This window comes from Orcinus orca, chromosome 13, assembly GCF_937001465.1.
Source record: "Orcinus orca chromosome 13, mOrcOrc1.1, whole genome shotgun sequence".
Taxonomy (NCBI): Eukaryota; Metazoa; Chordata; class Mammalia; order Artiodactyla; family Delphinidae; genus Orcinus; species Orcinus orca.
Genome location: NC_064571.1, coordinates 53906831 through 53928837, shown reverse-complemented (window position 1 = coordinate 53928837; position 22007 = coordinate 53906831). Strand labels below are relative to the sequence as shown.

At 48.6% G+C, this 22007-nt stretch overlaps 1 protein-coding gene across 2 annotated transcripts in view; it reads left to right on the top strand.

The window, feature by feature from the left end:
* Window positions 1-22007, top strand: part of EPAS1 (endothelial PAS domain protein 1) — an 88978-nt gene that overhangs the window by 26532 nt on the left and 40439 nt on the right. The gene's annotated exons all lie outside the window — the stretch shown is intronic.

Genomic DNA, 22007 nt, shown 5'->3' with positions numbered 1-22007 from the left:
GACCTTTAAGACAAGGACACCAAATATAGAAGAAACAGAAAACAGCTATGTATAAGGTTAATAAAAGCCCCTCACCTCCACCCCATTTAAATCCTGAAGAGAGAAAATAGCTGAGCTGTAGTGATTATTTCCAGCAAAGAAAACTATAATTATGGGGCCCAGTTAGTCTTCATAAGGGGCAGCCTTGGAATAGCATGGATGCTATTTTGAATATTTGAGAAAAGAGTGACATTCCATGTGAAATGGAAATGATTCTGCGCTGCTGGGATTGGGCTAGCTCCCTCCAGGCTTCAGTTGTCCCTTGGGATAGCCCAGTTTCCTCTCCTTGGTGGGTTTGGGATACACTTGAAACTAGTAGTCATTGCTGGGACTCCCACCAGCAGCTCCTGGGAGAAGCCAGGGGAGTGGCGAATCTGCTTTTCACATGGACTTGCAGTCCCAGCTACCTAATATCAAGGGAAATAAGACTTAGGTATGTGGACCAGGATGAAGTCTTCTGTACAGAGTGAAAGAATAAGGGAATAAAAACCATGAATAGGCTGTGGAAAGGAGTGGCTGGGTCACCTGCCTGGGGGGGAATGAACCTCCCACAGGACTTCATGGTTGTGCAAGGGTTGGGCAACGTTTGGCCAGGGTGGAGAGGCCCTGGCAAAGGCATTTGCACTCCTAATGGATTCCTGTCTCCTTCATGGGGCAAACAAGTATTAAAGTTCTGCATAGCACTTTAGGAGGAAGAAATCGATTGCCTTATCTAGCCTACCATACTTTATTTGTATTTTCTTGGAGTTTTATTCAACAGACACCCACTGTAGCAAAGGCACTGGGCTGGAGACCCTACAGCGTCAAGAGAAAATGAGGCATTTCTGTTTCTGCCCATAGGAGCTACAGTTTAGTGGGGGCTGGGTAAGGGGAGGACAAGCATAGAGGCGATCGCAGCCAAGGCAGGAGATGATGAATGCCATGACAGGGAAGCGGGGCATGTGGTTTCAGGGCTTCTGCAGAGGAGAAGCGGGATAGAGTGGTGTTGAGCATAGCCCTGGAGCCAGATAGCCTGCGTTCAAGCCCTGGATCTGCCCTTATTTGTTGAGGCATCTGGGATAAGTTCCTTAAACACTCTGTACCTCTGTTCCCTCAACTGCAAAGTGGGGGTCATTATAGTACTGTCAGAGGGTATGTTTTAATGCTCATAACGTTGGTCTTAGCTCTAAGACTAGAAAGGAGGGCCTGTGCTGACCTTAAGTTAGTGACTGACAACCTCCAGGCCTCAGTTTCCTCATCTGTACATTAAAGGGACTGGGTTGGACTGGATAAATGCTAATATTTTATTTATTCTAAAATTCTATTCTGCAATTGTGTGTACATTAAGTGCCTGCTGTGTACCCAGTACTGTGCTAAGCACGGTGGGAAAGAGAAGAGGTGGAATATGTGCTCCCAGCCCTCAAGAAGCTATAATCTACATGAGGAGAGGACATTAATATTCAGGATAGTTTTGGAGAATTAGAGAATATTAGAAATTAAAAACTTGGTCTTATGGGTATGAGAGAATAGAAGTAGAGAGCTCAGAGTGGACCAGAATAGTCAAGAGATTTGACAGCAGCCATCAGTCCAATATATAGAGCTACAAAGACTGTAGACAAGAGCTCAGCCTTGTTCACCAAATCCCAGAATTCTGAAGCTTGGAACATAGCATTAATATTTAAGTTAAAGTTGAACTGTAGGGGCTTCCCTGGTGGTGCAGTCGTTAAGAATCCGCCTGCCAATGCAGGGGACATGGGTTCGAGCCCTGATCCGGGAAGATCCCACATGCCACAGACCAGCTAAGCCCGTGCTCCACAACTACTGAAGCCCGCGCGTCTAGAGCCCGTGCTCCACAACAAGAGAAGCCATTGCAATGAGAAGCCCGCGCACCACAACAAAGAGGCTAGCCGCAACTAGAGAAAGCCTGCGAAGCAATGAAGACCCAACACAGCCAAAAATAAATTAATTTTTTTAAAAAAAAGGTTAAACTGTAGAAAAACAACAGTTATCTATTTAGGATTTAGACGGAGTAAGATCTGTAAAACTCCTTGCTTAAAGCAATAATATGGTCTGAAACTATAAAGAGGCACACCCTGGTTTTCCATGTATTCCTGGATGGTCATTCTGGTAGAACCTATAGTGTTAGTTCACTTGCACGCCTCAGATTTGAACAGCCTGGGCATCCGGCGGTGTTCTCAGCCCCTCCTCTAGAGGGCAGCACACAGAGGTGGCCCTGCAGAGCCCTCCAGCCACAGCTTTGGTAGAGCTTAGAATTCCTCATGCCTCCTTATCAAGGATGAGTTCTGCTCCTAAGGACCCTCCCCCGTAGGGACTCTAGGCCCTCTCTCTCCAGCAGTGTTTGCACTTAGGTTTTGAGAAACTTGCCTCCTGCAGCCCTACTGTCTCAGTTTCTCAACGTAGATGTGCAGATTAGACCATTAGTGACCCTGGCCTACACGGGTGACAAGACGCTTAACAATAGTTGGCAGATTGATGCGTGCCAAAAGACTGGTATAGACAGTAAGTTTACCCTGTCTAGCAAACTGGGGACACCTCCTGGAAGGGGTGAACCGGGGGCTTGAGTGGGCCTTGGAGAATGAGTGGAGGCCAGGTCAAGTTGGCAGATAAGGTGGGTAGAGGCACCAGGTATGTCCATTTCCCCCACCAGTGTCCCCCACACACAACTACTCCTCGCTAAACAAACACGGGAGGCGGCAAAGCCAGTTAGGTGTGGGGGAAGGAAGCGAGGTAGAAAGGACAGATGAGACACAAGCATGATCTCCCTGGCCTCAACCAGTCACTGAGAATTTCTGCTCATCACCCAAGCGGTCAGCAGTGGCCTGGCTTGATAGGCCGGTTCATGACCTCCTGGCTTCAGATGAGCAGACCGCAAACCCTCACAGAGCTCTCAGCCAAATTTCCGTCAGAGCAGGGCACCCAGAAATCCTGTGATACATGTCAGCACCCTCTGTGAAGGCATGAGTACGTATCGTATTTGCCTCCACACAGGCGCCCACCAAGGTAGGGAGGACAGATGGGGTCATGGAGGTTCAGAAGGGTGACTGGTGCAGTGACTTGCTGTTACAGCCCTTTGGAGAAAATCGGAGATGAAAACGGTTCGGAACTCGGGTCTGCTTTCTAGGCCAGTTTTCCAAGCACCTTTCTTCTCTCCCAAATGGTACCCTCTCTCATTCTCCCTTTTCCGCTCCTTTACTTTCATAAAAAAGTTATTTTTTCCCAGATAAGCAAGATGGAATCAAACTTTGCAACCTCCAAATGTATGAAATAAACATTATTCCTAATGAGCCTCTGGGAAAGTGCTCACCTTTGAACTTGGCCAAGGATTACGGAGCAGAGAAAATGTCTTAAGAACTTGATAGAGTGTTAGGGCTTCCTGGATTTTTAAAGTCAAGTTACATATTACATTTCTTTTCCTTAATAAGGGCAGTTCCAGAAATCCTTCCTGATGATTAGACCATGTCCAAAAGCGGAGACCTACACTCCTGACGCTGGTTTGGGGCTTGTCATCTGGGTGCTAGGCAACAACAGGACGGGAGGCGCTGTTTCCAGAATGCTCCTACTTTCCTAGGTCTCAGCCCCTACTCTCTGGGTCCTTGTCCGGGAGGAGAGGAGCATGTAGGCTGTCCTAGGGTGCGGTAAGGGGAGCCCTGGAACAGAACAGGGAGATGTTCAGGGAACCCAGTAGCTAAAAGGTGATAGGGCCGAGGAGGGCTCCCACTAAGACGAGCTTTTTTTCTGGACACCTTGCTTGTTCGTTGGCCTGTGCTCATCTCTATTTCAGTTTCTAAGAAAATAATAAGAGTTCTGTTAAAAAAAAAAAAAAAAAAAACTTTCCTAAGGATACAACACCACTGGCTATCTCTATAGTCTCTGCCTGCCTCACATGGACATTTTAATTTCCCTAGCTATTCCCTCATAAGCTAAGAAGTTCATCTATAGACATCAAGGTGCGTCCTTCACAGAAGGACATATCCAATTAGGAATGTGTAACTGCAGAACATATTCTGCTTGAGGTCCCAGAGCATTTGTGCTGCCCTGGGTTTGTTGTAACAAGCAGAAGATATTTTAATTGTTTACTTTTTCTTGAAACTTTTCCTCCAAGTTTCCATCTTCATGCTTTTAATCATGACCAGTAAGCTCCGTGCTCTCCCATCCCTGTGATGGCATGAACTGCACCAGGCACCCCTAGTCCCACAGAGGTCTACAGTACCAGGGCTTTATAAACAGAGCCCAGCAACGTGGATGTCTGTTGCTGAGCTGTTACTGCTTCGTGGCAGAGGCTGCCTTTCTCTGCACCCCAGCCCCCAGTCCCTGCACACGGGGAAGTTTAGTACACAGACCCTGAATTGAAAATACCCCATGAACAGGCTCCCTCCTGTCCTGCACCCGCTTAGAGCAGCTTATCTTTTAAAATAAGCCATCCTGCAAAGAGCAAGTTCCCTTGGTGGCCTTGGGGTTTGTTGGAGGTTCTCTAGAATCGGCAACTTAGCTGTGACCTCGGAAGCCTTGGCTCTGGCTAGGGAAGGTCTTTGCGCCAAAACAGGCTCAGTGCCCATGGAGATAATCACCTCCTGTAATATCCACACAATCATCTCATTGTCAAAGCACAAGGAATGCAAAAATAGAAGAAATGCCACAACAGGGTTGCCCCATGGTTCAGCTAACCCAGGCTTCTGCTTCTGGCTGAGGGCACCCTGGGACACCTCGGGAGGGACAGTCCCACCCGTTGTTCTGGGTCGGCCCTGATTGGTTAAGGCCCATGCTCCTAACACCTGAGCTGAGCGCCTCTTTACCAGGCCTCACCAGGCCTGATTCTGCACCATCTTCTCGGGAACCCCTTCACCCGCTTTGTCCTGGCTCACTCCTGTTGTCCTTAATATCTCCCTGAGAAGCCCTCTGTAGTCTCTGTTTCTCCTCGCCTTGGTCAGGGCACCCGCTGTGCTCCCAGAGCTCTGGTTACTGACTTCTGCAGCAACAGTTTCAATCTTACACGTCAGGCATGATTCTAAGCACACTGCGTATGTGTAGCACTTACTCCACACAAGAGCCCAGGAGGCAGGGACTTTGAGAGGAGCTGTTTTACAGGACACTGAGGTTTAGAGAAACCTAAGTGACTTGCCCTGGGTCACAGAGGAAGCGTCTGAGCTCCCAAGGCCAGGTGGTCCATCTGACCCATGCCCTGGCCTGCTTGTCCATCCCCCTCACTAGGCTGTCATCTCATTGTGGGCAGGGACCTGTCTTTCCTTCTGTATCCCCCAGTGCCGAGTGGACACTCAATAAATGTTGACTTAATGAAAGCAAAATTTCACCAAACATAAATGCCAGATGGGATTTAAATTCCAAAGAGCCGAACTTCTTGCCAGAAAGCTAAAATGCAGAGGAGTACTTGCTCTTTGAGCTCAGTGATGGTGCCTTTTTAAAACACTGGTTGCTTTAGGACTTTCTTCTACATGCCGCAAAGTTGGGGGATGTAGTGTGTACAGGACAGATGGGTTTGTCACAATCTCGAAGGCGATCAGAAGTCACTCCAATGAAACCAGAGCTGCATCTGGCATTTTTTAAATAATTAGAAACAACCAAGCAGGAACACAGAAAAGAGCATTTCTTAGTTGATTCTGGAGAAATGAACCTTATCCTCCTTCGCACCGGCAGCGGGATTTGCAGTGTCCCAGGCACAGCTGAGACACAAGTCATGAGAACCACCACCAGGGTTACACAGCGCCCCTCCACTCAGGTCTCCCCACATGGGGGCTAATCTTCTAAATGGTTTAATCAAACCCACTGTGGCCTTTGAGGCTACAGGGACTTTGGGGCTGTTTTCCCCCTGGGCTTAAAGTCTTTCTGTGCTGCTGACTCACATGTTAATTATTGCTTTCTGCAGAGCGGAATTAGCAGCGCTGCCCCACTCGCCTGCCTGGATGTTATAGGGCTGTGCAGCCCCCGGCCCTTTCCCGAGCAGTCAGGGGGCCAGCGTCCCAAACACAGAAACCAGGCTTCACTTTAGAGTCTGTGGGGAAAGGGCTGCTGAGGGCGCTCTGCTTGGCCCAGGATTCTGAGGGTTAACCTCCCAGTCTTTTGACCAAAATCTCCTGAAAAGTGTAGGCAAGAGCTTCAGTTCCCTGTCACCTGTCAGCATTAATGGACAGAACTGGTGTTTCACAGAAATAATATCGACTTATTTTCTCTTTGACTGCTGGGCTGGATAATGAAGTAAAAATGACATTATCTCTAATAAAAGTGATTTGCAGCAATCACTGATAGAATCTCAGTACCAGAGATTTGCCATTAGCAGGTTAGTCAGATAAGGGGAGCAGCTGGGTTCTGTTAACCCCCTCCTGGTCTGGTGTGTGTGTGTGTGTGGGTGTGTGTGTTAGGGGGTGGGGTTGAGGTTAGGGGACTAGATTTTTAAACATTGACGTTTTAGCTAATGGTTTATTCCAAAGTGTGGGTTATTCTCCAACCCTACTTGCTTACCTTTAGGATTGTATTGGGTTTTTAAATTGTTTGGTTCTTTTCCCTTAGGATTTTTGTGTTTGGTAGCTTGCTTTCTTTTTCTTTTCTTGGGTTGGCCCATTTTCTCACCTCCATGTTACATCACCAAAGGGGTGGAACCCTGGCCAAGCCCTGGCATCCTCCTTACCAGAAATCTGACTCCCAGAAGGTCATCTACACATATGACATGAGGGCTTTGGGCAATGGGTGGTATTGGGCAACAGACGGTTCTGTTGTGTCAGGGAGGTGGGGTCAGAGGCAGAAACCTCCCTGATCTCATCTGGAGGGTAGGGAAGAGGAGGGAGAGGAGGGGAAGGGGGAGTAGGGAAGGAGGGGGCCACCGCTGTCCGCACTTGTTCACCAGTGTCAGTGAAAGCTGACTGGCATCTGGCTCACTGAACACCCCCTGTGATGTGGACAGCAGGCACAGCCAGCAGCTTCATATGAAAACCTCCTTAGGGTATGGGGATCTGTTTCCCGGGAACAGCGAGGAGTCATCGGATATTAGGTAACCTAGTGATGAATGCAGCCACCATCACACCTCTTTATTAACCCACTTTCTACCCAGAAAGCAGCAAAGCATTATAACTCTGCAATCCTAATCCCACTGCTGGGGGATCACGGCTGGTTTAGCCTTCATCCAGCTCGCCATGTGTATCTGAAAGAGCTAGACGAAATTGTTATCTTTGGGGTAAGATGCAGTGCCAGCCTCTGTCATACATAAGCGGCTTGAAATTTTGCCTCTGCCCTCAGAGAAGATCCTTGAGATGAGGAATACTAAGGTGACGCTACCTTGCAGCTAAGTGAAACAGCTCAGTTCTCCAGGCGTTCAGGGCAGGGGTGAGAGGGGGAGATCAGCGTGGGCTGGGTAGTGTGATCAGGAAAACCTCTGATGGTGGTGGGCCTATGTTGGTTCTGAAAGTATAGGGTTTGGAATGTGGGAAAGGAAGGATCACATTTCAGATGGGAAAAAAATAGCTGGGTGGCAGGTGGGGAGCTGAGTTATGGGTGGTGGTGCAGAGTGTTGTCTGGCTGGAGCAGGGGGTGTGCTGCAGACGTGTGGCAACTAGGGTTGGAAAGCAAAGCCGGGGCTGGTAGACCTTGAGGGTCATCTAGAGCTTGAACTTCATCGTGAGGGCAGTAGGGAGCCACTCCTCTTTTTTCAGTAGGGGGATGACATGCTGAAATGGTTCGGGGGGAAAGGGGGCTGCACTGGTGTGCTGTTCCTCTCTCTGAGGTCTGATTGGAAGTGTATTCTTCTTGATTAGTGGTCAAGGAGGTGAGGGGCAAGGGGAAACAGCTAGGGGACGGGGGCTAAAGTCTGAAAATAAATGCAACACCCCTGGAGCCAGAGGAGGCGTGCACCCTTGGTCCAAAGTTTTGTTTTCATCCCATGGGTAGCGTTTGAGTTACTATTCAGCAAGAATGCCTTGCTGACGTCTCTGTGGGCTGAGCCGACGCTCCAGCTTGTGGTGGCCCAAGGGTTGCTGCCATATTTAGAGCTCTTAACAAAGGGACTTGTTTCCCCTGGCTTTTCTCCCAAGGAAGAGGGGTTCTCACATTTGCTGTCCCATGTGGCAAAAACACAGCCAGCAGAAGAGGGATCCAGGCTGGGTTCTGCGCTGCCCACCACCTGGTACCTCGGCCGCTAACTAGTCAGTGGGGTAGGCAGTTACCTGATCATCGCTTTAGTTCCCAGTTCTCTTGTTGTTGACAGCCCTCCTCTGTGCTTGGCATCTTGTGGTCACTCAGCCATGTGTGTTGAGTGAAGGCATTCTCCCCACTCTGACTTTTCCCATCTTGCACCCTCCCCTCCAGCCCGTCTCTTGAACACCGGCACCCCTGCTCACTCCCCAGCAGTGTCTTTGTTCTCATTCCTCCTGCCCTCGTGATTGCCCCCCCCCCCCCGCCCCCGTAACTGCCCCTCCTTCGAATGCCCCCTCCGGTGCCGCGTTCCCCCCATGTTGTCCAGCCTTGCAGACTCTCTTTGCTCAAACTCCCGTGGCAGCCACCGACCACTGGGCCAGGCCTTTGGGACTCGACTCTTCACTTCTCTGCAAGCGCCCTGAGGTCAGGAGTGGTCGTTCCATCTTTCGCTCTATTGCTCACAGCCCCAGCACATGAAAAGAGATTCACAAATATTTGTTGAATGAGTGGAGAGAAAAAGCTATTGCTGGGGGAAAAAAAGCCACAACCCTGTTTCCCAGATTGCTCAATATTATCATTTGAGAGCATGATAGTAATATGGGGAAGACTTTTTGGCATTTCCCATGGTTTTTGATGACTTCTCTACCAAAAAATGGAGTGTAGCTTGTTAAATGTGTGTGAACATCTCACTTCACATCGTAGTGTGACAGGGCAGAAATGGGACAAAGCAAAGGCTTAACCTGTGACCATATAAACAGGCTGAAAAGTGTGGTTCTAAAGGAGAGAAAGGGTCTCTGAGTTCTCTCTGGGTTCCTTTCTCTCTCCTTTCATTTTGCCTTTGCTCACTTTCTTCATTCTGTAGACAGGGAGGCTAGAAGGGGTTATGGGATGGGGGGAGGAATGAGAGAGCCCGTTCAGATCCCACCCTTCTCTTGCTGCTTTGAAATGCTCTAAAGACCAGGCACCAGAAGTTCTGGCATCCAATTGGGATTAGTAAGGCAGATCCTATGGGTGTTTCACTATTAACATATGATCAGGCATCAGTCCTGATGAAAAGACTAAACAGATGTTGTTTCCTTTGAAATTAAAGTGTCTAAAATGAAGAAGAGAGAGCTGACCCTTAAAATCATGTTCAGTACTTGAGAAGAGTTCCCTCTGACAACTGTCTATTCCAGTTTTGGCTTTTTAAGTTTTTTTCAGCCAGAATGTCTGACGACACTGCCAGGGGAATTGCTGCCCCCTCCTTCCTGAATATACCCAGCGCTGGCCCCTGAGGCAGCCCAGTTCTGTTTTCTCATGACACAGTGATTATTTTTGGCACTGCACATATTTTCTCTAATGTTATTACTCCCCCCCCCCCGCCCCCACCCCCCACCCCAGTCCTTGGTTGCCTTTTGAGGAGCAATTGTTTGGGCAACTCGGTGTAAAGCATGGGGTTAATTTTACTTCCGTGTGGGGTGGGGGGGAGGGAGTGGGAGACAGGAGGCCTTCTGCTTTGCCTCCTCTGCAGCACCCCGGCCCCCATGAGGGTGCCAGCACAGGGGTCCTGTCCCCCTCACCCCCGCTCATGAAAGAGCCTGCTTTCACCAGGCTCTGGACTCACCATTCATCCTCTCTGCCGACAAGATTTGAGGGGCTATCTCGAGGTGACGCTGGGGGCTGCACCTCAGGGACGGCATCTTAATGACTTGACTTGGCGGGCGTTAGAACAGCCCCATTCAGAGTGAGTTCACTCCCTGTGCAGTTGGCTCACTCGGCTTCTGTCCATAGATGTTCTCTTGTTCACGCTGCGTGAGGAAATGGAGATTTCCAAGTGGGAAGCAGACTTCCCAGCGCTTTAACTCTTCCCTGAAGGGGAGAGGAGCTGCAGAGAACGAAACACAGTCTCAGCTGACCCAGCTGCAGCTCCCGGGAGAGGAGCAAGACTTTTATCTAATGTCTCCAGGGCTGGGGATGGAGGCCAAGGCACCAGGGATCACATTTTCTTTCCTCCCGGAGAGGGAAAGGAGAAGAGTAAAGGGCACACTTGAATTGTCCTTACAGTCAAGCAGCAAATATTCACTTAGTTTGTCTGCCCTGGTCCAAGGTCCCATGAAGGATGCACAGAAGTAGAAGATGTGTGTCTGTGCCCCACCCCACCAGGGCACCAAGGTCCTCACAGTCTAGTTATAGCAGCAGGAGGTTTGCATAGAAAAGCCAGCAAGACCCTTTAATGAGGGCCAGTGAGAAATTTGGGCAGGAAGCCCCTTGGAGAAGGGAGTGAAGGTGGCCAGGGAAGTGGCTGGGGGAAGTAGGGCTGGAACTGGCCCCAAGGCATGGAGTTTTAAGAGATAAGAAGGGATGAGATGATAGCGGTGGGGAAGATGTGAAGGGAGAGAGGGGCACCAAAGTAGGGCTTAGTGAAATCCCATAAAGAAATATAAAAAGTAAGATGCTTCCTGGCAGAAGAGGAGACCTGACTTGTTAGACTTTGGGTGGCTGTGGATGGGTAAGGACAGCATCCGAGTAGCACTGACCCAGCCAGACGCTGGTATCTCCCTCATGTCCTTGGTCTCCAGATCTCATGTGTCCCCGGGTCTCTTTCTATTTAAACTGTGGACACAGACCAGTAGAATCAGCATCATCTAGGAGCTTGTTAGAAATGCAGAACCTGAGGCCCCAGCCCAGACCTACTAAGTCAGAAACTGCATTGTAACAGGATCCTGGGGTGATTCGTGGGAGGAGTCAAGTTTGAGAAGTTCTAGACTGTGTGACCCCACTGGCAACTGTCAGCAGCGCTAGTTCAGACCCCAACTTTGATTCAAAGAGCTGGGGAAACACACACACACAAACATCTTTGAGTGTCTCTGAACTACGGCTCTTCCCAGATGGAAATCTTTTTTTCTAATTAGGAATTGGATTAGAATTTTTATGTCTTCCATTGTTTATTTGGTTTTTTTTGTAATTAATTAATTTATTTTTTGGCTGCATTGGGTCTTTGTTGCTGTGTGCGGGCTTCTCATTGTGGTGGCTTCTCTTGTTGTGGAGCACAGGCTCTAGGTGCACGGGCTTCAGTACTTGTGGCAGGCAGGCTCAGTAGTCGTGGCTTATGGACTCTAGAGCGCAGGCTCAGTAGTTGTGGAGCACGGGCTTAGTTGCTCCGCGGCACGTGGGATCTTCCCGGACCAGGGCTCGAACCCGTGTCCCCTGCATTGGCAGGCAGATTCTTAACCACTGAGCCACAAGAGAAGTACTAGATTTTTATGAATGATCTAGAACAGCAAGCGACTTTGAAGAGTTCACAGAACAGAAATCATTTAAGTGGTTTTTATCTAATGTCTCCAGTTTGTACCACTTTGTACTAATTATGCTTTAGAGGACTCCAGAAGAACAGATAATGGGGTCCTTTCCCTCCAGAATAGGTGGTCTAGTTAGGGGGACAAAAGCTACAGAAGTGGAGTGGGTGGAGAACAACGCAGGGCCGGATGGTGCAGCACAGAGTCTCTGAACTGGGATGCGGAGAGGTCAGCGCAGGTGAGGCCTTCCTGGAGAAAATGGGCGGTGGGAGGTCCTGGAAGATGAGTGCAGTTAGGTCTAGGGATGAAGAGTGTGTCCTCCAGGAAAGGTGTGGCGAGGGGAAGAGCAGGCGCTAGATGTCAGCCCCCAAGGGGACGACGGTAAGCTGCTCCCCACTCCTCTAGAGAAAGTGCTTGCCTCATGCCGGGAAATCCATTTTACATCTGGGGCAGGGCACTTTTTTCTTTATCCTTCTGTGCAATTTCTTTGCCAGTTCTCTTAGCTGAAGGCAGTGTTGTAGGAACAGGATGGCTGCATAGGCAGAATGGCTTGAGCCAAACCGTAGACTGTGCTGTTGGAAGCTTGTGGGATCCAGAGGAAGTAGGCTGCTGATGGATAGAAGCCTTAAGGAAAACCCTAAATCAGATCGGGTACCAGCTTGGGTGTGGGGAAACAGCCTCACGTCCAAGGAAGAGTCTAGCGAGAGTGAAACCTGTAACCTGTGGTGTCTGTAGATGCTGAGAACAACCTGTAACCTGTGGTGTCTGTAGAGGCTGAGAGCAAAGTAGGAACTTTTTTCCTTTGTGAGACAGACATCTCCAAGCAGAGACAAATGATCCCGCTGGGCCTGGTTTGTCATTGTGGGTCTGACCTAGAACAAGAGGGTGACCAGGATGTCCCCTCTGCTGCTTCCCAGACCAAGAGCTCATCAAATTAAGTATCCGTAGAGGGTTTCACCCCCGATACACCCGGCTCAGCTGAACCTTGTGAACTTGCGAGAGGGATCTGCTTATGGGCATTTTGGGGAAGGTTGCCTGATTGCCATCAAGAGTATAGGATTTAGGGTCAAATGGCAGGTTTGAGTGCTCGCTCCATCACCGGGCGACACCAGGCATGTCACTAACATGTCCTTGGAGTCTGTTTCGTCATGTGTGAAATAGGGATGATACACTCCTTCCTCCCCAGATTGTTCCAGGATTAAGTCAGAGGCAGTGTGGTGAGAGTCCTTTATCCAACGACAAGCGCTGCGTGTGGTTCTTAGCTGTAGCAGCAGCAGCCCTTCGGCTTGCTGAGGTTAATTAGTCCCTCAGCTGGAGTCTGCACAGTGGAGGGGCTCGGGCAGTAGCGGGCATCAGAGGCCGGAGAGGACAGTGGGGAGCCAGGCAAACGCTCCTTGTGGACGCACGCCTTCCTCCCGTCTTCATGGGGAGTCTTCTCTATCAGTGCACTAGACATGCTGAGATCGGGGTAGGCGGAAAGAAAACCTTATTTTTACACTGGGGCATGAGGTCCTGCTGACCCACAAGAGTGGCCATCTTCGCAGAACTGGATTCTCCAGGTTCAGGACAGTTGGTCCTCTCTCTTCAGACGTTTTAACCTGGACACTGCATGAGGGGAAGAGGAAGCCCGAGAGAGCCGGTCAGAGGGCAGGGAACGTTGCTGAGACAGTGCGCACACCCCGCTTTTCCTTCCCCGGGTATCTCCCTCTGCAGCACTTCCTCTGGGGCTCCACATTCAGTAATGGTGGCCATGATCCTGAAGATGCTGTTACCAAGTTCGTCTCCTCAACTTTCAGAGGCGATCACGGTGAGGAAGCCATGGGGAGCTGGCGGCAAGCCGGATATGTCATCTTGTGTTATAAAAATAAATTAAACAGCAACACCTGATACAAAGGTAGTTCTCATTAGTGTTATCTATAACAGCTGGAAATTAGAAATCATTTCTGAACATCTGTCAAGCGCATTGTGATCCACCCATACAATATGATATTGCTGGCTGTTAGGAATATTTCTAAAGAGTTCTGTAAAATGCGATAAAATGTTAAGTAACGAGCATAAATCCAGTGAGAGCTCAGTTCTTTTCTTTATACCTCTCTGTATTTTCAAAATTGCCTGCACTAAATATGCATTACCCTTATTCCACCAAAGCCTTTTTAAAAAGTGATATCTTAAACTAGGTTATGAGATGGTAATGCATAATGAAGGTCTATTTCCAATTGTGTGACACAGCTAGTGCTGCTTGCCAATGGGCTCTCTGTTCACATGTCCTTGAAAAAGTCAGAGCTCAGGGGTTTGGTTCCAGCTCCACACATTCCCATTACCTTTCTGAGCCTCAGTTTTCCTCATCTCTAAAATGGGAATAACGATGCCCGCTCTTTGTATCTTACTGGGCAAGATTTACAGATTAACATATAAAGTGCTTTATAAGGTGTAATGAGTGATACAAATGTAAGGCCGTATTCCTCACTAATATGTTGAATAGAGAACCCCGCTAAGGTGTGGGCTTGGTGAAGCTCAGCATAGGCACAGATCGTCACTGTCACTCCTGTGCATGCACGCTTTTCCCAGCTGGGCTGGAGACTGCACATGTCCTCAGATGACGTAAGGAGCTGGGTCATCTGGAGCCCCAGATGGGCTATACCTATGGGGCTGCTTGGTAATTGGGTCTGCTGCTCTCTTCCCCAAGGCTGCCTGGGGCCTAGAAGGCCACCAGATAAGCATCTCCAGTGGGCCCCGAGCAGATTTGACCATTAGAGGGCCATGTTGGGTGGGCCCCAGACATTACTGTCAGCTCTGAATGCAGTCCAGGCCCTGTCTTCAGGGGCACAGACCACCAGAGTGGGTCAGGGAGCTGGGGGCGTAGCCCCAGGGGAGGGGAGGTGGGGAGGTTGAGAAATGAGACACTTCCCAGGATTCCTCCTTCAGGGCAGGGCTGAGTGAAAATACCTGTTCTTGTTTTAGCCACTCCAGCCCTGACCTCTTCTTTGTATCCCTTCTTTTAGGGCTTTTGATACACTAGTCTGGAGTATTAGTCTTATCTCTCAGTTGGGCTGTGCTCTCTTTCAGCGCAGAGACCAGGCCTCTCACAGAGGCATGTGTCTTGAAGTGTATCGATGCCTTTCCCCCTTGTGGAGTTCTGTCTGATCTGCCCAGTTTCTCCTGAATTTGCTAATGTAATTTCTTCCATTTTGACTGGCTAACTTTGATGCCCTTTCCTCTCCTATATAATATATAATCTATATAATAGATTCCCTTACGCATCACTACTGTCTTCGGCAAACATCAGAATATCCCAGAAAGTTGGCCACCACCACCGTCTTTTAAAATATTTTGCCACTCCTTTGGAATTGCCTTCAGAGCCAAAGACCATTCTTTTCAGTACTTTCACTTGTGGCAAGGCCTTATCTTTGAGGGCATATTTTATTCTTTCAAACAACTGAGACCCATCCACAGCCAAGTCTGGTGGCTACACAGGATAATGTCATTTGGGGTTTAAAAGGATGTATGTTCGGGCTTCCCTGGTGGCGCAGTGGTTGAGAGTCCGCCTGCCGATGCAGGGGACACGGGTTCGTGCCCCTGTCCGGGAAGATCCCACATGCCACGGAGCGGCTGGGCCCGTGAGCCATGGCCGCTGAGCCTGCGTGTCCGGAGTCTGCGCTCCGCAACAGGAGAGGCCACAACAGTGAGAGGCCCGCGTGCCGGGGGAAAAAAAAAAAAAAAAGATGTATGTTCTATGAAGTATTATGATTGATTTTCTTGTGTGACTCTGAGGTTCTTTCTAAAGGACCTCCCAAAATACTTAGAGCAGTGGCCATTTCACCAGAATAAAGTTTGTACCTTCTCCCGAGGTGGCTATTTTGAGGGGCTGTTGCCTTTTATGTGGCCTCGCTTCAAGCCTGTCTCCTTATTTTCACGTCCCTCTTTCTGTCAGTCATAGCCTCTGGGACAGTGATGGCCACATGAGCTCCTAGATAAATAACTGTTTGGTTTATGATGGTGACTCCAAATTAGCTGAGTGTGGCCACAGTGCATGGTAGGGGGAGAGGTGTGGTTAGGTTTAAGAAGTAGATCAGGGTTTCAGTCCTCCAAAGACAGGTGATCACTGGCTCAGAAACCTTTTACTAAGCCCTCCAGGTGATTCTTCTGCAGGCTAAAGTTGAGATCCATTGCTCTGCAAAATTGGGACCAATGCCACTGCATTGGTCAGATGAGAATCTGACCAATGAGATGAGGATGAGATGAGGATCAGATGAGAATGTTTATGAACTGCACCTAGCCCCAGTGATCAGTAAATATCAGTTTCCTTTTCCTTCCACCAACAAAACAAAACAAAACAACCCACACAAAAACAGCCTTTTTATTTTAAAGCTGACTGCTTTGCAACAGTGGTCCCCAGCCCTGGCTGCACAGGAGAATCACATGGGAAGCTTCAAAACCCCTTAACAGGCTGCGCCGCAGGCCTATTAAACAGGACTCTCTGGGGGCAGGTGTAGAACCCAGGCATCAGTTTTTTGAGGCTTCTCGAATGATGGCTGTGAGCAGCCAGGATTGAGAAGCACCGGCTATGGTTCTGCTCTAATTTATTTATTTATTTAAATTTATTTATTTTATTTATTTATTTTTGACTGTGTTGGGTCTTTGTTGCTACGCGCAGGCTTTCTCTAGTTGCGGCGAGCCGGGGCTACTCCTCCTTGCGGTGTGTGGGCTTCTCTTTGCAGTGGCTTCTCTTGTTGCAGAGCACGGGCTCTAGGCATGCGGGCTTCAGTAGTTGTGGCATGCGGGCTTCAGTAGTTGTGGCTTGCGGGCTCTAGAGCACAGGCTCAGTAGTTGTGGCGCACGGGCTTAGCTGCTCCCCGGCATGTGGGATCTTCCCAGACCAGGGCTCGAATCTGCGTCCCCTGCATTGGCAGGTGGATTCTTAACCACTGCGCCGCCAGGGAAGTCCTGTTCTGTAATTTAATCCATGAAGCAATCAATCCCTAGGTGTAGGGCAGCCACTGGTCCTGATCTCTGGGACCTGAAGCTGGCACGTTCCTTCCTTCAGGCAGCCCTCGTGCAGCAGTGGCACAGCCTCAGTGAAGCGTCTCAAAAGCCCCCTCCCCATTGCATTTGACCTTCATTTCATTCATTTACAGCCTTCTGCGAATTGGCACCAGCTTAGAATTTCACCACCAGCCAATAGACTGATCCAAGCTGGTTTAATTAGCTTCAGTCTTTCTCCTTAACCTGCTGAAATCCATTCTGCTTCTAAGCCTTCGAAGCTTATAGGGAACAGGTGTATTGTTTTTATACCCTGATGGCCCACAGGCGTTAGGCGTGGGAGCCCTAATCACGCTAAAGATCAGAAGACTATGGCTCATTAAGCAAGCAGCCCCGTTGGTGCGGTGGGTGACAGCTTGGGGGCCGCAAGCCAGGCTGACCAAGAGCTGATAATGGTTCCATTACTGACTTAAGTAGGGATCTCTAAGCCAGGCTTAGAGCAATAACCCCAAAGTTAAGGAGAACTTTTTAAGATAATGAAGCTCTGGGCAAAGCGGCTTTTCCCTGGTTGAGTTATAGCATGTGCACGCTGAAGCTTTAGGACCGTCAGTTTTGTCTTAGCTTTTGGTTGGCTGCCTGGTCCCTAAGTGGTTTTTTTCCCTTAGTTGGGATCAAGTGTTTCAGAATTTGAGTTTTTAACTTGGGGAGAATACGTATAAATTTGTGTATATGAAATGTCCCCCCAAAATGAGAGAAACCGCTTGTCCTCCACCTGTAGCTTGGAGAGAGACATTCGTGCAGGCTGGACCTGCAGCTTTTTTATGGAGCACTGTAGAGGCACCTCGGATGGCACTGCACCACACGCCCAGCCGTGCGTGATGCAGGCTGCGTCCTGTACCGATTCCCCTTCTTCCTACTCACACTCCATTTGAGCTCGGGTATTGGCTCTTAATCCTACACCTAAGGTTCCAGGTCTTTTTCCGAGGTGAGTGGGTGCTCACCTAAGGGCAGCATCTCCCCCCTACCCCACCATGGAGTCTTTACGTCACTGTATCTTTTCCAAATCGTCACCCTTCTCGTCTTCCCGTAGTGTACATGGACATCCAGTTGGTGGGAAGGTATCTAACACAGCCTGGTCCATGTTGAAGGTAGACAATAAATAGCAGTTTCCTTGCTGCCAGGGGAGAACCTTTGATCTTGGACCCAGAAGAACTAGGTTTGAGACAATGTCTTTTAGCAAGTCACTCTACCTCTCGAAATCTCCACTTCTTCATCTATTAAATGGGGATAGGAGTTTCTCTCTCTCAGGCGTTTTGTGAGGCTCACATGAGATAAAGTGTAAAAAATGGGCTTTCCGCACCCCTCGGACACTGTACAGTATTGCCACTTGTCCTTCTAGGATCAGCTGGACTCCTGCCTCACTGGGTAGCCTGCCCTGACCTTGTTTGCTGACATCAGCTTGTTTCTTATCTTAACCACCTATCGTGCTTATTGCCTGTGTTTATTTCTCTGGTTCATGGGCATGTTTCAACTTGTTGGCTCCCCAAACAGACTGCGTACTCCTCGAGAACAAGGAATGTGCACCTCCACAAGGTCCGGAACGGAGCTCAGTAAACACTTCTGGGTCCACGCGAGACACAGTCAGCCAGGGCCACATTCATGTGGTGTGTTCCGTATACCATGTCATTGTGCAGGAACCCCCTGTGGTCTCAGGAGGACCACCAAGAAAGACAGGAGCAGGGACTTTGTAGAAAGAGCAACTGGAATAAGAAATACATTTCTGAGTCTTTTCTGATGATCCGGAAAACTTAGATAAAATATCTTTTTACAAAAAAACCAGAGAATTCTAATATGCCACGTCTAGAATTATCATAAAAAAAAAATTCTGGTCTATTGCAGTGAATTCTAACACCCATCTAGGGAGAGAAAATAAGGCACAATGAAGCCTCATTGACCTAAGAAGGGTCAGCTGCATGACCCAACAAACTAATCAAAATCAGCCTGACCGACAAATACACCTGCAGCCCTGAGACAGCGTTGACTTGGCAATGAGCAGCTGTAGGGCCAAAGTCTGACCGTGACTAATGCTCAGATTAGCCTGGCAGTGGGATCATTACTATCTGTCTTGAGGGTTTCATTGGTGGAGAGCTTTCTAGTACTTCCAACCCTTCTACCCTCATCTCGTTTGATCTTGACAAAGAAGACACGAGATGGCTCCCATTTCGGAGATGAGGCAGTCAGGGCCCCGAGAATGCATTTTCTTGTTCAACATCAGATAGCTAGATAGTGTATGGCCAGCACGTTAAAACACCAGTCCTCCTAACTTCCCGTCCCCGATCTGTTGGCTTGAGAGGCCCAACCTGTGGTAGATGGGGTGAGGAAGTCAACTGGGTGCATCAGTTAGGCCAAGGCAGGTCTCACCTTTACACTTAGCATTAATTATTCTTGTTCTTCCGTGTTGCTAATTCAATATGGCAGCATTACACATGTTTGTCTGTTCTTCCCAGAGTCAACGTTAGACAGATATCTCTGGGCTGTGTCAAGGTTAACTAGATAATCCAATTAAAGTCATGCTGGTCCCAGAGCACAACTGCAAAAACAAGGTAGCTAGAGTGGAGCTCAGACTTTTAAACCAAGAGACTGCATGTGATTCTCAACCTTTCTTTTTCTAAACGTTAAGATGTTGCTGTTTCTTTATTTCTTGCTAAAGCCACTACCTCCAACTGTTAAGCAGTAGAAAGAGTATGTATTGGCCTGAGAAGAGATGGCTTCTAGCCCTAGCTCTACCACTAATTAGCAGAACTGCCCTAAGTAAGTAACTTAACCTGGTCGGGCCTCGGTTTCCAGATCTGTGAAATGGGGACAACGGCAGTGCCTGCCTTGCCCATCTCATATGCAGGGGGTGAGGATGGAATTAGACAGGGAGCACCCACATGTCTCAGGACATCTAAGTGTCTGTCTGCTCACTGACTGTACACCCTCCAAGAGCTTGTGTAGGCACTTGCTTTGTGACCTTGAGAAGTTACGGATGATGTCTGAGCCTCAGTTCCCAAGTGTGTAGATATGCTCACAATACCTACCATAATTGTGTTGTTAAGAGGATATAATGAGGTAATACATGGAAGGTTCTCAGTGCAGCACCCGACACAAAAGTGGGTGTCAATAAACATTTGTGTGGCCAAGGGAATGCAGTAGGAGCCAAATCTCAAAGGCCATTGGCAGACAGAGCACCGACTCCAGACGGCCTTTTCCTTCCCTGGCTCTTCCTCTCTGTCTGCTCTCCCACTTCAAAGAAGGGGCAATGGCAAAGGGAAGCGCTGTGCATGCAGACACTGATGTAAATGTCACATCGATGTAAATGTGCTGGTATCTCTTTCACCCAGGAGGCCTTCTCTAGAGACCCCTAATGGCTGGTCATGTGTTGATGATGCTTCTGTTGGGGAGCACGACGGTTGTGCTGGAGAGTGGAATCCAGTGTCCTAAAGACGCTGGCTCTCATGACACGCAGGTGTGATGGGTACAGTTGTAGCATCCTGTCCCCTTCCCACCCTCCCTTCCTGGGCCAGGATGCATGCAAACCTCGAACAACTGTTTTCGCTCCACAATCAGAGGTCGGGATTAAAATGCAAATGAGAGGGACTAGTATACAAACTGCCACTACGGGCTGGAGGAAGAGCAGGGTGATCCTAAGGGCAGGTTCTGAAGGCGTGGGGTGCAGGGACGAGAGTTCTGAGAGCTGGAAGTCAGGGGCAGAGGAGGAAACGTGCATTGGATGAAGGAAACAGAAAAGGGAGATAGGACAAGAAAAGCAATTTCACTCGTTTCACAATTTTTCTGAAGGTTCTTCCTGACCATTAACAGCTGTTGGAGTTTCCTCCTGCAGTCTGAGTCTATGAGGCTTGATCCATCCAAGGAGCTGGTTGTTTTGTTTTTCTAAAATGAAGCATGTGGTAAAGTCAAAACAGTGCCTCTGCCCCACATCTTGGCGGTTTGAGAGGCGGCGTGTCAACATTCCGGGAATCCCAAAATACTGAATTTTCAGTCCAGATAACAGGCTGTACAGCCAAACAAAAGGAGAAGCACCCCCTGATTTTGGAAGTCTCAGGAGAGAGGATAGACAGAGCAAGCTGGAGCCGGTTGGGTGAGGCCTTGAGAGCCGTGAACTGCATTGGACACCTTTTTAAAAAAATAAAGACAAACTTGTTTATTAAACAAGAAATACAGGTTTTTTTTTTTTTTTTTTTTATAGAAACATAAGAAAATACAGAGAAGCACTAAGAAAAAAATTCCTCCTAACCTCACTGACCTGACACTGTAACATTTTTGAGCCTAGGGAGGCAAGACATCATTGATGGAGAGGAGCCTGGATTCCGGGGCCCAGCTGCCCAGTGCAAAGCCCCACTTCCCCATTTACCTGCGCAGAGGCTGCAGGTGAATTACAGCAGTCTCCCCTTATCCACAGTTTCACTTTCTATGGTTTCAGTTCCCCACAGTCAACCCCAGCCTGAATATATTAAATGGAAAATTCTAGAAATAGGCAATTCATAGGTTTTAAGTCTCATGCCATTCTGAATAACATGATGAAGTGTCCCACCATCCCATTCAGGACATGAATCATCCCTTTGTCCAGCGTATTTGTGCTATATACGCTACCTGCCCATTAAGTATAGGAAAAAACCTAGTACAGGTAGGGTCCGGTAGTATCTACGGGGTCAGGCAATCCCCTGGGAGGCTTGGAATGAATCCCCCGTGGATAAAGGGGGACGACTGTACTTAGTCTCTAGGGACCTGTTTCCTCATCTGTAAATTAGGGGTAATAATAACAACTACTTCCAAGGGTAGTTGTGAGAATTAAAGAAGCCAGTGCAGTAGTGCTTAAGACAGTCCCTGGAACATAGTAAGTACCATACACGTGATAGCTGTAAGAATGAGAGTTATTAGTATAGGAAGTGTTATGTATAATACATTGCCATGAAAATAGGATTATACTGTACTCTTTTGTAACATTTTTACTCTCACGATGATCTTTTCATGAATATATTTGTTATTGATATTAGCTAACATTGACTGCTTACCATGGGGATAGGCGTGGCACTAAAGACTTTACAGAAGTTGGGGGCTTCCCTGGTGGCACAGTGGTTAAGAATCCGCCTGCCAACGCGGGGGGCATGGCCTCGAGCCCTGGTCTGGGAAGATCCCACATGCCGCGGTGTAACTAAACCCGTGCACCACAACTACTGAGCCTGTGCTCTAGAGCCCGCAAGCCACAACTGCTGAGCCTGCGTGCCACAACTACTGAAGCCCACGCACCTAGAGCCCGTGCTCCACCAACAAGAGAAGCCACCGCGATGAGAAGCCCGTGCAACGCAACGAAGAGTAGCCCCCGCTCGCCGCAACTAGAGAAAGCCCGTGAACAGCAATGAAGACCCAACGCAGCCAAAAATAAAATAAATAAAAAATAAATAAATTTATATTAAAAAAAAGATTTTACAGAAGTTATCATATTCAATCCTCACATTAACTCTGTGGGGCAGGTACTGTATTACCACTTTACAGATGAGAAAACTGAGGCTA